We start from the raw sequence: 13,393 nt of genomic DNA on the forward strand, positions 1-13,393 counted from the left end.
AATCCTAATCTGCTAATGAAAGATCCAGTTGGTTTTAATCCAGCTAAGCCGGTTATCTCCAGGCCTGTGGCTGCCGGGGAAGCTGCGGGCGCTGTGGCTGGCGTGAGACCTGCGGTCCCAGTGCTCCGCTGTCGGCATCCCGGGCGGGCAGAGCACTGGCCCAGGACCTCCTCTAAAGTCTGCCTGCTTGCAACTCCACCTAGACAAATGGCAAACCTCTTCTTGGGTTGGAAAAGAACTATTTTTCCTCTCTTTTTCTGCAGCTGTATGTTTAATTTCCGCATGGCGGGATTGGATCTGGGTCTAGACGCTGCAGAGATTTCTGATTGTGCCCCACTTTGCTCCTTCAGGGGATGCTGACACGTTCGATGCTGAATTCTCCCAGCAAGCAGAAGCTTATATTTGCAGTGAGATAACCAGTTTACAGTAGTGGTCTCCAGCTGAAACCCTCCCAGACATGAGATGCTGGTGGGATTTACAGGGGCAAGCTCAGGAGTGGGGACAGATCCAGGCTTGGACAACCTGAAAGGTGGGTTCAGCCAAAGGAAAAGGCAGAAAACTGCCCCTTTTCTCCTCATCCTTCAAGTGGATGCACTTCTTGAACAACTACGGTCCTTTTCCAGCCTCTTTGGTGCCTACCTGTGTTCTCGGGGCCGTGACGCCCTCGTCCTGCATCGCCCTGCCCCGACCTCCAGCTCGCCGCTGCTCCTCGGGGCCCTCCGCTTCTCCCCTCCAAACAAACATCAGGAAAAAAGGCCGGAAAGGAGGCGGTGGTTCAGGAACATAAAGTCCCACAAAGAAAATTATCTGCCTTTCACTTTTTTTTTTTTTTTTTGAAAGCTGCTGGGTTGCAAAGGAGGTTTCTGTTGATTGCAGTTTCAGCCTCTGATTATGCAGTAATGGAAGCATCAGAACTCACCGAGCTTCCTTCCTCAATTTGACTTTGCCCTTCATCCCGTGGTTTTAGGCTAAGGAGAAAATGGTCATTTGGAAGAGGAAGGGGGAAAAAAAACATTGTCTCGTTCATCTCCCTTAAAGTCACAGCTCTTTATTTGCCATTCCTGTTTTCCAGCCTGGCCCTTTTAAGAATCAATTAGCAGCTGCCTTATACACGAAGAAGAAAACCTTTTACAGAGAAACTTTTCCCCAGGCTGAAAAGTACTTTTTTGTCTCTCCTAAAGGAAGAGTAAAGGCCAGGTTGTTCCTCAAAGCAGGAATTCCCAGGCAAAAAGCTGCCAAATGCAGGAAGGAGATGGAAAGTAACAGGGAAGTGCAGCAGGCTGCCGGGCTGGGGCCATACTGGACTTTCTCCCATCAGAAACCACTGGGAAAAGGAAAACACCTCTTACAGAGGGAGGTTTGGGGGTTGAGATGATCTTTTCCATCCTCTCCCTTTCACCATGTCCATCTTTTAATAGTTGGGATTGCCCAAGAGAGGACCAAATAGCTGAAACCACTGCTTTATGCTTATTCTGTTCGGGGCAAAAGTGCGGTCTTTATTTCCAAGCTTTATAATACATACCCAGATGCACGAGGGCTTACAGACATTTGCGTAAATAAGGCTGATCAAAAATTCACAAACCAGGGACAAAATAACCACAAAATCCGATTTCAGGGCATGGTGGCTAGGCAAAGCCTGGCACGTCAGGGTGCTGGAGCTGCCGAGGGTGCCCACTCCCGGGGGCAAGTCAAAGCCTTGCCCATCCTCACACCACTGGGACATGGTCCCCGCTCTGCCCAGGGCTCAGCATCATGGCCAGCGGTGAAACCCCACGCCTGCCCCTCTCACAGGGCTCAGCTCTTCTCTTTTCACTCTTTTTTTTTTTAACTCCAATCTGTTTGCACTTCTCCCCCCTCCCCGCTGCCATCCCTTAGGCCTTCTGGGGAAAGAAAGAAACAGCCTTTCTGTTTTTAATCAACCTAATTAGTGTATCTTTAATACAATTAGAGGGAAATTTTACCGCTCCCCCCCCCGCCTCCCCGTGTATCAATTAAAGGCCCACAGTTGCGGGGTAAATTTCTAATCCATTTAGGACCGTCTCCCCCCCCCCCCCCCCGCCCTCCTCCCGCCTGGCAGAGTGTTGCTTCCTCCTCCGTTTTCTTTAGGAGCCTGTTCAAACAGCACATTGTAAGGAGTAAATAAATTACTCTCTGCCCCCGTGCCCTCTCCTGCGCGGCAGCCGGCCCCGTTCCAGGCAGCTGCCCCGATTGTACACCCGGGCGCTGGGGGAAGGGGCGCGCACAAAGCCGGGGCTGCGGGGCTGCACGCTCCGGGTCGGGGGGGTCGCGCTGTTCATCCCTCCTTTCCTCTATTCTTCGCCGCCGTCCTCCCTTCTTCCGCAGCTTTTAAGAAAAATCTAGCAGTCTCTGAGGGGTTTCGGGACGGTTTGCTTCGGTTTCGGGGGGTTCGGGGGTTGTTTTTTGTGCTATGCGGGGTTTTATTCCTGCAGAGGTCCCAGGTGGGTTTTTCTCCCTTACGGGGTCTCGGTGGGGTGGTGGTGGTTAGGGCCCTACTGTTGTGCTCACGGCTTTTGCCCTGGGATGCTGCGTGGGGAGCTGGCACCCCATTGCGACCCCGTGCACCCCGTTGCCTCCCTATACACCCCACTGCCTCCCCATACACCCCACTGTCTCCCCATGCACCGTGGTGATACCCCTGCAAAATCACCCTGGGCTTACCCAAAGCAGGAGGCAGCTGTCTGGCCCCAGTCTAGGCCCTACGGGCAGCCTGGGCTCAGCACCAGCAGGCCCAATCCTGCCTGATGCTCCGTGAGAGCAGCTTGGGCGGCACAAGGTACCAGCTGGAGGGGCAGCACCCAAGTATCAACACTGTTTTCTCAGGCTTCGGGGTTGTTTTGTGTTTTTTCTTGACATGCAGTAAAGACAGACGGCTTCAGGGCCTGCACAACCTGACGGAGTTTTCCTGCTGGGTGCTGGGGGCAGACGGGCGATGCTTCCCTGTGCTGCCTTCCTCCCCGCCTGGCCCACAACTACACGGGCCTGCCTTTATGGATCACCGAGTCCCCGCGCTTTTTAATGAACCTGCGTTTAATGCTTGACTTCTCTGTGTCACGTTTAATTACAGCCGCTGTAACTTCCTCATTGGTGGGCTTGAAATAATATCTAAGTGCTTCTGAGCTTCAGAGCCTTGTTATTCTTCTATAATTAGAGTTTTAAAGCTGGTGAGGGCCATCTCTATAAAATAGGCAGCTGTATTTCCTATGCACTCCTCAGCTTTCCCAAAGAAGGGAAGGAGATGCTGTTGTCCTAACTCTTGTAGGATTAGATGGAAGGGGAGGTGGGCCCGGGATGCAAGAGGTGCCAGCTGTGCTCTGTGGCTTGATATCAGCGGAGCATCTTGCCGAGCGCTTCAAAATCAGATATCACAAAGGATTAGATATAAAAAAGTTCCTGGGTTTGTCTGAAAGGGGAATGTGGGATTTCTTTTGCTTCAGGTTGAGTTTGCTTTGTTTCATCCCTGAATATTCCCTGTTTCCCCAAGAAGGGCTGAGATCGGGAGGATTTGGGGTCCTTGCTTCACGTGCCCTCTGTTTGGTGACCCCCTGGGAAAGGGAGACAAAACCGAGATGGAGACGGGGTGAGGACAGGCCAGGGCGACTGCTCTTTGAAGCCTGAGGTGAAGACGGCAGCCAACTCACCAACAAGTGGCCTTTTAGGATCTGCCAAGTCGGGAGAGAAGGGGGCTTTGAGAGGGCAGAGAGCAGCCCATTGACAGCACATCTGCACGCCCAGCGGAGCAGCAGCGAGTGTTCCCTCCTCTCAATCTCCCTCTCTATACTTGCTGCCTTTTCAGGAAAGGTTTTTTTATTCTGGTGAAAGCCAAGGGATTGATGTCTCTTCCTCAGCTGGTGCCCGGCTACCTGTGCCGCAGGGCAGCTGCAGCGGGAGAGCGGGCACGCAGCACCCAGCTGCTGGGTTTGTGCCTTTGTGGGGACCCTGTCCTGGCTCTGCGGGGGCACTCGGGGACTTCCCAGCTGGGGGACGGCTCCTGCGGTGTGTGGGGGGTGTTTTTCTGTGGGTGGTTTGCAGGGGGCTGCATGCCAATGCTGTGCCCCAAGAAGCGGCACTGCAGGAGCCGGTGCCACCATCAGAGGCAAGGTGAGAAGAGCAGTAACATTTCTAGTTTGTATTAAATTTGTGCACTGCTAAATTCCCTAAATCTGCAAGGTCTTACTGCCCCAAACTGGGGATAAAAAGCTGCAACATGTGGCAGGTACTGAGCCAGTGATGGGGAATGGTCCTGCCTGGCTCGGCTCTGGGCACACACGATGCTCCAGCCCCATGACAGCCCAGATCCCACAACATGGGACAAAAACCTGGGACAGAACTGAGCTGGAGGCATGAGTCTGGGCTCACGGGGGCTGGGGAAGGAGGAGAGAGGACCCAAATACAGCATTCCCCCAGGTGCTTAGGACCGTTCCCTCATTCTTTGGAGATACAGTCCTTGGAGGAAAGCAGCGTCCCTAAATCGGGATGAGTTGGAACACGCAGGGATGAAGCACCTGGTTTACACTGTAAATAGGTGTACTGGGATTCGGGATGTTTGGAGACAACACCCCTGCTCTGGCAGAGCCCAGGCTGAGCCCACGGAGTGGAGCTCAGCCGCTCAGTGCCAAAGCCTGGGCAGCCCGCTTGTGCCGAGCATTAGGAGGGCTTTTTCCGGAGAGGAGGGGATGGCGGGGAGTGACAGTCTCTGAATTGCAATTTGAAACGTTTACAGCCCAGTCAATCCTAATTCATTATTAGCTGTAATTGTCTCAAAGAAAGTGTCCACTGTTATGTAAAATGCAGTCCCAGATGCTCCTAATGGTTCAGGCTCTCTGATTGCTGTAATTTGCAAAGCTTTTGCCTTTTTTTTTTTTTTTCCCCTCCCTCTGTAGTTATGATGTGCCTTTTATGAGCCAGCGAGGAAGAAAGAGAAAAGCACGCCATTAGAGGAAAATAATAATGTTGTACCTGAAAGGCCATTAGTGAGGCTCGTATGAAAGTATGCATCTGGTCTGTGCCAAGCCTGGCCTGGGATGAGGGACCTCGCAGGGACACGCAGGGATGGGGACACACGAGGAGAGGGGACGCAGCCCAGGCGTGCAGCCCAAAGCTGATCTGGGCATCAGGACACATAAATAGCCAGCGTGCTTCACAATTAATTTTCACAATTAGATGCGGGCTCTGTGTGGATGAGAAATCTAGCTGGCAAATGTAACGAGTTTGATCTTGCTGGTGATGGGTTTTGTCTTTTTTTTTTTTTTTTGGACATGAAGGAAATATCTCCTTCCCAATTCCATCTTCTGATGTTGCTCTGTATGAAGGCAAATCTGCAGGGATAACAAAGCTCTGCAGTCCGGGGCATTTCCAAGCCCTAATTGCTTGCTGTCTCCCACCTCCACCTCTGTTTTCAAGTCCTGTGTCTGTTTTACCCTGTCTGTGTCAATCCTGTCACCAGGAGCTTCTTAAGTCCATAATATCAACCTAATTCAAGGCAGGCGTTACGTGATGAGGCAGGTCTCAGCCCCCGCTGTGTGCAGAGGAGAGAAAGGAAGGTTGGTTCGGTACTGCCGTCACACCTCGGCCACGGCTGAGGTCCCGTGGGACGAGGCAGTCTTCGCACCGAGTTTCTCAGTGCTTGGAGGAGCCGCTCCAGACCCAAGACTGGGAATGGACGAAGAGGCCCTTTTAGTGCTTTTGGGGGTTCTTTTAAGCAAAAAAAAAAAAAACAACACCCTCCACTCAAACTCATTGTGAAAGGGACTGGAGGACGTGAAAGCTGAGATTAGATACAGTGCCTGGCAGATGCTGCGTCCGTAAATTATCCGGGAGTGAAATACTCCATGAACCGTGCTGGGGTTTCCCCGTTTCCAGGGCCAGGCTCGGAGGAGCAGCACGACGGAGGAGCAAAGGCCAAGGGGAAGGAGCCCCGTGGAGGCTGAGGGGTCGGGGGGGATCTGCCCCTTCCCCTCCGCAGCCCTGCTCCCCCTCCGCATCCCTCTGCCTGTGACCCTGGGGTGCTGCTTCCCACCAGCCAGCCCTGCCCCGGCCCACCAGGACCCGCTGCCCCCCGACAGCCTTTGTCCGGGGAAGATTGAGAGGGCTGATTTAGTGGGGCGGCCGCCTTACCCTTCACCTCCGAGGAGGGTGGTCCTCCGGGGTCATTGCCGGGGGCACGCGGGGCGGCGAGTGGTGTTATTGTCCACCCGGGAGCCTCTGGATGGGTTTTTAGCAGGGCGGAAAGGCCGGCAGCATCCGTCGCTGTCCCCTGCGTCTCGCAGCACCCATCCCCATCCCCTGCATCTCACAGCCCCTTGGATCCTGCAGCACCCGGCCCAGCCCCGTGCCCGTCTGCTCCTGTCCCAGTGCTGGAGGTTGGAAATAGAGGGGGGAATTCTTATTTACAGGAAGGATTTCACGTGTTAACTCAGGAGCCCTGGGCTGTGGGTCCAGCTCTGGCAATTGGCAATAGGCGTGGGCTTGGAAGCATCAATTAGGCTCTTGAGCCAGGGTTTCCTCATTAGCACAAGGTCTTTCATTACCCCGACCTGATGCTGTGGGGGTGCTGAGGTTGGCTAACCAAACACATACAGCTTTTGAAGGGAAGTTGGGCTCTGTGTTGAGTGAAAACCCCTTTCCACAGCCAAACTGATGCTGTTTGGGGATTTAGGGGAGCACGGTGCTGCCCATCCCTGTGAGGGGTCGGGGTGGAGGTGCTGAGCAGCCAGCCCAGCCCAGGTGCCCCACACAGTGCTGGAGCAGGGAATGGGGTCGAGCTGCCCCAGTTGCCTCCAGCAGCCATGGCTCCTGCGGCCGTGCTGGTGCCGGCCGTGGTGCGGCTGCAGTCGCCAGCCCCGGCAGGAGCGGGGAGGAAGCGGTGGCAGCAGACAGACAGACAGACAGACAGACTGCCGGCATCAGGCAGGGCTGCTTGGTGGCCGGGGGGGCAATCCGGACAGACAGCACTGCTTTGTGAGCCTCCCAAATGCTGCTTTTGGGTGAGGAGAAACACCCCAAACTCCCCAAATCAGAGCTGCAAAACGGGCACCGCAGTGGTGAGCACCGTGGTCACCGAACCCAAAGCAGCCTTTCTTGTTTGATTTTCTTTTTTCCTTCTTCCATCTCAATTAACTCTCTTTATTATTTCATCACGGAAATTGTTTGTGCCTTTAACGAACGGGAGGAACATTTGCAAATGCCTTTTTGTCTGAAGGCAAAGCTGCTTGGTGTTACTGAACTTCAAGGGATCGTTCCCTGTTTCCGCTCCTCTCCCTTTCTCTGCTGAGGCAGAACGTAGCGTAACTTAAAAGTCAGTGATTCAGACTGCAATTATAACCTAAAAGCACAAATAAAAGATAAGCTGGCATCCTACTGTTCCCCATTTGCATCTGTGTCACATGGGATGAAGGGAAAAATAAAATCTGCTTTTATAAAACGTTGAGCCAGAGAATCTCATCCAGCAGAAAGGAGAAAATAAACAGATCCCCCGAGGCAGCGGCCGTTTGAGTTGCAAATGACAACTCCGTTGGAAAACGGGACCCCCCCCCTGCTCCGCGAGAGCAGTTTGTGCCCAGGGCAGATGCTGGCCGGGCACCGAGCCCTGCCAGGAGCCCACTGCTGTGTCCTGCTCATCCCGCCAGCCCTGCACGCCCTGTGCTGGGGGCTCCCATCGTGTCCCAAAACCCGTGGCGAGGCAGGGGGGGTCTCAGCCTGCCAGCCCCTGTCTGATGGCTCCTTGGGGCCAGTGCCTCTGACGCCGCTCTCTTTTTTGGGGATCAATGCCTCATTTCAGCGTCAGCAGGGATTTCTGCTGCTCTGGACTTGGTAGATTGAAAAATCATCTCCCATGGCGTTGCGGGTTCCTCTATTTGCAGAGGGGGCTGGCTAATCACTTGGGCCCTGTAAGCACTTTGTGATGAAAATAAATAGGTTTTGGAGACAATAGGATTTTTTTTGGAATATGATGTGTTTCTAACAGGAAAAAAAGTTCAGGAAGAAGGCTGAGAGAGTGAAGAAAACCCAAGCTATCTTACCCAGGAGGCTGCACTTTGTGTCTCCTGGCAGGTCTCCTCCCAGCCAGTGCTGCCCGGCTGGACACAAGGAGCCACATTGGTCCAGAAAGCATTCGAGCCTGGTTTCCCAACCTCAGCTCTGTCCTGTGCCATCTCCTGTTCCCCAGAGACCTTCCCTGGTGCTTTATAAAAGCAGGTTGCATTTTTTTTCTGGCCCTATCCAAGACCCCTCGGTGAATGGGGACACACTGGGGGCTCACGGCAGACGGTGGCTGTGGGATGGGCGATCTTGGGCTCATTCTCTGGAATCCTGCAGTGCCCTCGCTGACATTTCCCCATGCCCAAACCCTGCAGTGTGGGCAATGTTGGGGCCGCTTCCAGCCCGGCCGGCCCCGGGAAGCATCGCAGCTGTGCCGGAGCTGCTCCGAACAAAGTGTTCCCCCCTGGTGCCGGCGGCCCACGATTTGCATACAGATGCGTGGGGAATCCTGGCAGGCCCTGGCGTCGAGGGGGATGGAGGCAATGGCATGGGCAAAGAGGCGAGGCTGGCCAGCCTGCAGCCCCCAAAATCTCCAGGCTAGGGGGGGCCCAGGTGGCCAGACAAAGGCCATCAGCCAGGCTGTCCCCACAGTCCCTGCAGTGGGGTGCGGGATGTTCCCCGCCATGCAGCACCATCCTGCCCTGTCTGTCTGTCTGCCTCTTCTCCCTTTTCTGATGCTTCTCTCGTTCCTCCTCTCACCCTCTTTATCAGCCTGTTCTCCTGCTTTTCCCTACCTGCAGGTGTTCTTGAAGAGCGGGGGTAATGCTTTAAAATGATGCTTTGATGCTGCTCACCTGCTGCCCGGCAACTTCGTGTGCTCCCTAGTATCTTGCCTGGAGCACAAACCATCCAACCATGCCAAGGGCATGAAACCCTCACACCTCAAGTGTTCAAAAAGCAGCAGATTTTGCAGGCTAAGGAGGGATGAGAAAACCATCAGCAAGGGGGAAAAGCATCAACCTGTGATGCACGCATCAAAGGAACCCAAACAGCAGCCTGGTGTGGCCCATAAACAGTCCATTCGCTTTATTTTAGAGAAAAGTTATCCATCAAACACGCTTGAAGAGCAAATAAACAGGGGGAAGCTGCGAGTGGCCGTGGAGGGTCCTTGGGCAGAGGAGAGGGTAAATTTGTCAAACCTGGAGGCTGTGCACGTAGCGAGCTGAGGCTGCACGTGGAGGAAACACTGAAACCATCGCCCACTTTCTGCTGCTGGGGCTCATTGCAACCCATCAACAGCCCAAATTTTGAAGGCTGTCCTTTACCAGGGAGGCAAAGCATAGACCCGCAGCGCCGTGCCTTGGCCGGGAGCTCAGCGCCCCCCTCTCCTACCCGCACGGCATTAACGAGAACAAAACCCCCACGACACGGAGGTGCTGGAAGTGGCGCGGCTCCCTCGCCGTCCTTGTCGCTCCCGGTAGCAAAAATCACCCCCAGCATCCCAAATGCGTGGCCTCGGCGAGCAGCGAACGGGGTCCGTTCATCACGTGGCTCCTCGAGAGGTGCTCGCCTGGTGAATGGCCTTGGCATACATTAAGCGAATCAACCGCGGCATTGTTCGCATCCTTCAGCCGCTCTGCTCAGCTGACCCGTTCAATAACTGTTTGTTTGCACAGATTTCCCCGCACAAGTGCAACAAGCTGATCCCTGGATCTGAGCAGATGTGTTTGGAGTAGGCTCTCTCTCCTCGCTTCCTTCCCATCAAGGTGTATTGTTGTGGCTTTTGAGAGCTCCAGCTCTCGCCCGCGTGACTCATTCAGGCAAAATTTCCGTGCTGTTTACAGGGACCCTCGAGGGCTTCCAGGAGTGCTTTACCTCTTCCGTGGCTGTATTTTGAGCCTCAGACTAACCCCAAACTTCCCCTTGAGAGGTCTCTCTCTCTGTTTTATCACAGCATTTCCGCACCTGAGAGGACAGAGGATGCAGCAGGGCACCGGAAAGCTGCGCGGCCGCTGCCTGGAGCTGCAGTTATATCAGGGCATTGCATTAATGCGGTTAGACCCCATTTAAACCCATATGCAAGGGCAGACCCTTGCAAGCACCTTCGTTTCAGGAACCCCATTTTTTTTTTTCAGACACAGATCTGGAGGATTTGCACAAAGATAGCACTTTCCCATTTGAAAAACTGAGAGGGTTTGGCTTGTAAATTGTCTGATTTGCAGCTCGCGCTGTTTGCACCTCATGTCCTCTGCCCAGAAGTAGCAAAGCGCTGTGTAAATGTCATGAATTCAGGCTGAGCAGGCACAATCTCTCCTTGACGCGGAGACCAAGTGGCTCAAAGGGGCACGGAAAAACAGTCTTCGGCAGTAAAAGTGAAAGGATGTCCCCAGGTATTTTAAGAATGTGGGAAATCGGGCATGGAGTAGGGGCACGTTCTGCGAAACAAAGAAACGTTGGCAAGCTCTGGAGCGTGTGATGCTGCTGCCTGGAATCAAAGTCAGCTCGAGGTTAGCTAAATATACAGCAGGCACATTCTGGAGGACTGTGGGTGCCAAGACCCAGTAAGCTATTAAAAGTTCTGGAGATTTAAAATCCTTTTTCCCATTGATGTATCACATGAATCACAAATACCCTCAAACGAGCCATTTGTGCGTCTCCCTCCAGACGGAGCTGACAGGGGGATAAAGCAAACGCATGCAAATATTATTTCAGGGCAGGCTGAGATTGGATGGGGTGACAGAGAGAAAAGTTAAACATAGCAGCATATTTATTTCTGCATATTTTCGTCAGCTTTCTGCTGGCAGCGAGAGACTAAACTTCGGAGGAGCCTGACCTCCGGCTTATCCGCGGGAAGACGTGTGCTCGCCTTCTCGGAGTCACCATCTGTGAGCGAGATTTTGGGGAGCGAGGATGCTCGGCAGGGAGGCGGCTGCATCAGCCCGGCACGGAGAGGGACCGCTCGGACCCTCAATTCCTCAGCATCCTCCCAGCCCTGCCCCTGCATTTAGCACCGTGACGAGTTTCTGCTTGACAGGGGGGCTCCCAGTTTTCCTTTCTCTTCCCCACCAACCCTCCGGCCCAGCTCGAGGGTCTTACACCCCCTGCGATCAGCCCGCCGTGTCCATTTGCTTTTGTCTCCCATTAATTGCTCGCTACTTTTCCCTGCCCGCTCCTCCCCCTTTTAAAGATAAATTTTAAAGCCGGAGCGGGGTGGAGAATGGCTGGGCCCGCTGTTAGTTTTGACATTCGCCCCGGTGACAGCTGGACCTTGCAAGGCTGGGGCCGTTCGCACACAAAGCCTATTAGCTGTGCCCACTCACTTAATGAGCCCTGAAGTCTGGAAGGAAAATTTCCTCCCAGAAGTGTGGCAGAGCCCTTTGTCATTGTAAGCAGGGGCTGCTCGCTGGGCGCTGCCGTGCCTTTCTCCTTCCTGCCACCGTGGCTTTTCTATTTACTCAGCAAACAAAAGCGAGGCCGTGTCAGCGTGCGAGGAGGAAAATGCACCCAGCGCCTGGGGCTCGCACGCATGCACGCACACGCGCGCCCGCCCACAGACCTCGGCCGGGCCCCCCCCGCGCACACGCGCAAGCTGTAGGACGGGAGGAGAGCCATATAGGAGCCATAGGAGCCGCTCCTATAGGAACGTGCTGTATGGACACCTGCACCGGGTCAGGGCAGCGATGGGAAGCAGAGCAGGATGCCTCCCCCTGTGCCCGTTACCTGGCCACAGGGATCCGGGGCTGCAGAGATTCCTGCATTAGCCACAAAGTCTCGTCTGATGGATTTTTTTTTCCCTCCATGAAATTCTCCGGTTGTTTTTTGAATTTGCTTTTTTTTTTTTTTTCCTTGTGCAAGGAGATTCCTTCCTGCAAATCATCCTGCAAAGGAATATCTCCTTTTGCCTCTTCCGAACTTGCAGCCTGCCCAGGTTTGATGCCCAGCAAGGCCCCAGCATGCCCCAGTTTATTCCCATTTACAACAGGAGTCACTTCCCAACAGAATAACACCAGAAGTGCCCATAAACCATTTTACAAATGGAAACCCTTGTTCATGGGGTCTATTAGCAATATACAAGCAAAGAACAAGGAAAGAAGACAAACGTTTCCCTGGGCATGGCCCTGGGCTCACAGACCGCCCCCCCATGGGGCTCGGGTGGCTGCCCACTGGACACGGACACCGAGGGCAGACAAAGCAACCAGGATGCAAGCTTCCAAATACAAGTCATTATTTAAATGGGAAGATGAAACCCCAAGCTCTAGTGATTTGTGACGCAACCTTCGGTGCCGACCAGGTGTAAATAGGATGAAGACTGCCCACCCTTCATCCAGGCTGGGAAAGAGCCGGGGGGTGCGCGTTGTCCCTTCTGTGCCATGGGGCTGCCGAAGCCTAAGGAGCACTGAAATGTGCTGCTTCGAGAGAGTGCAGGGACAGGCTGAGGTTGCTGCAGACATCCCAGCCTGCGCAGCAGCAATTTGCTTTTGTGGTCCAAGTGGCAGAGGCTGACGTGAGAGCTGGACCTCCGAGGACAGCCTCGTGCCATGGCTTTCCCAGGCTGTCCCCAGCTAAAACTTCCAAGAGGCTTTAGAAAGGCAGCTCCCAGCCTGCGGCATCTCTTATCTCCCGGCACCCCTTCCCCCCGCTTCTTTTTGTTCCTTCTTCTCCAGGGATTTGCTCGCGAGTTTTTAAATATTTGCATATTTCAGTGCTTGCTTTCTGTTGGTAACCAAGGCTGTTTGGTAAAAGCTGAGACATTTTCTAAATGTAAGTCAGGCAAAAAATTGCCTTTTTTGTGTGCTTTGCAATTATCACAGCAAAATGATTCCTTTCTTCCTTCCACAGTCAGTAATTTATTTTTTAACAGAAAAAAAACTAAAACGTTACTTGAAGAATGCCGGGTTAATGCCGTTCTTGTTTTCCCTGTGAAGTTAAGCTGGCTTCGTGACTGAAGTGTTTGTCTTCAATTTGCAAAATTGCTTGTGGGTATGTCCCACTTTGGGCAGACACAAGAAGCATTCACAGGCAGGAAAAATCTCGGGTTCCAAATGGGTTCTTTAGGAACAAAGGGAGGGAAAGGTCCAATTCTTACCCTGTGTTTTTAACTTGCCTTTACCAGTGTGTCTAATGTGCCTTTTCCTTGTTTGCTTCATAAATCCTGGGGCAGAAAAGTGACTGTCTCAGGAAGCACATGGGGGTTTTGGTCTCCAATCTCAGGAAACCCTTCTTGCTCCTGCAGGTCCTGGTGCTGACAGCAGCCCTTGAGTGTGAGGAGTCCGGCACCCGCCGGGGTGTTTGCACCTCCTGGGCTCCGCTCTGCTTGTGCAGAGGACGAGGGATGGAAAAGAGAGGAACATAATGAATGACGGTGATGAGAAGTCACTATGTCCCTCTGTCCCCA

The 13,393-nt window shown here is 53.6% G+C and overlaps 1 long non-coding RNA gene across 1 annotated transcript; it reads left to right on the forward strand.

Annotated features, from left to right (window-relative positions):
• The first annotated feature begins 2,068 nt into the window (after nucleotides 1–2,068).
• On the forward strand, nucleotides 2,069–13,177 carry LOC308178833. Its single transcript, XR_013939985.1, has 3 exons — nucleotides 2,069–2,128; nucleotides 4,426–4,535; nucleotides 4,902–13,177. It is a non-coding gene; the product is annotated as an uncharacterized lncRNA (long non-coding RNA).
• Nucleotides 13,178–13,393: the final 216 nt, after the last annotated feature.

The sequence above is a fragment of the Anser brachyrhynchus genome (assembly GCF_964034855.1).
Source record: "Anser brachyrhynchus genome assembly, chromosome: 16".
In the NCBI taxonomy this organism is placed as follows: Eukaryota; Metazoa; Chordata; class Aves; order Anseriformes; family Anatidae; genus Anser; species Anser brachyrhynchus.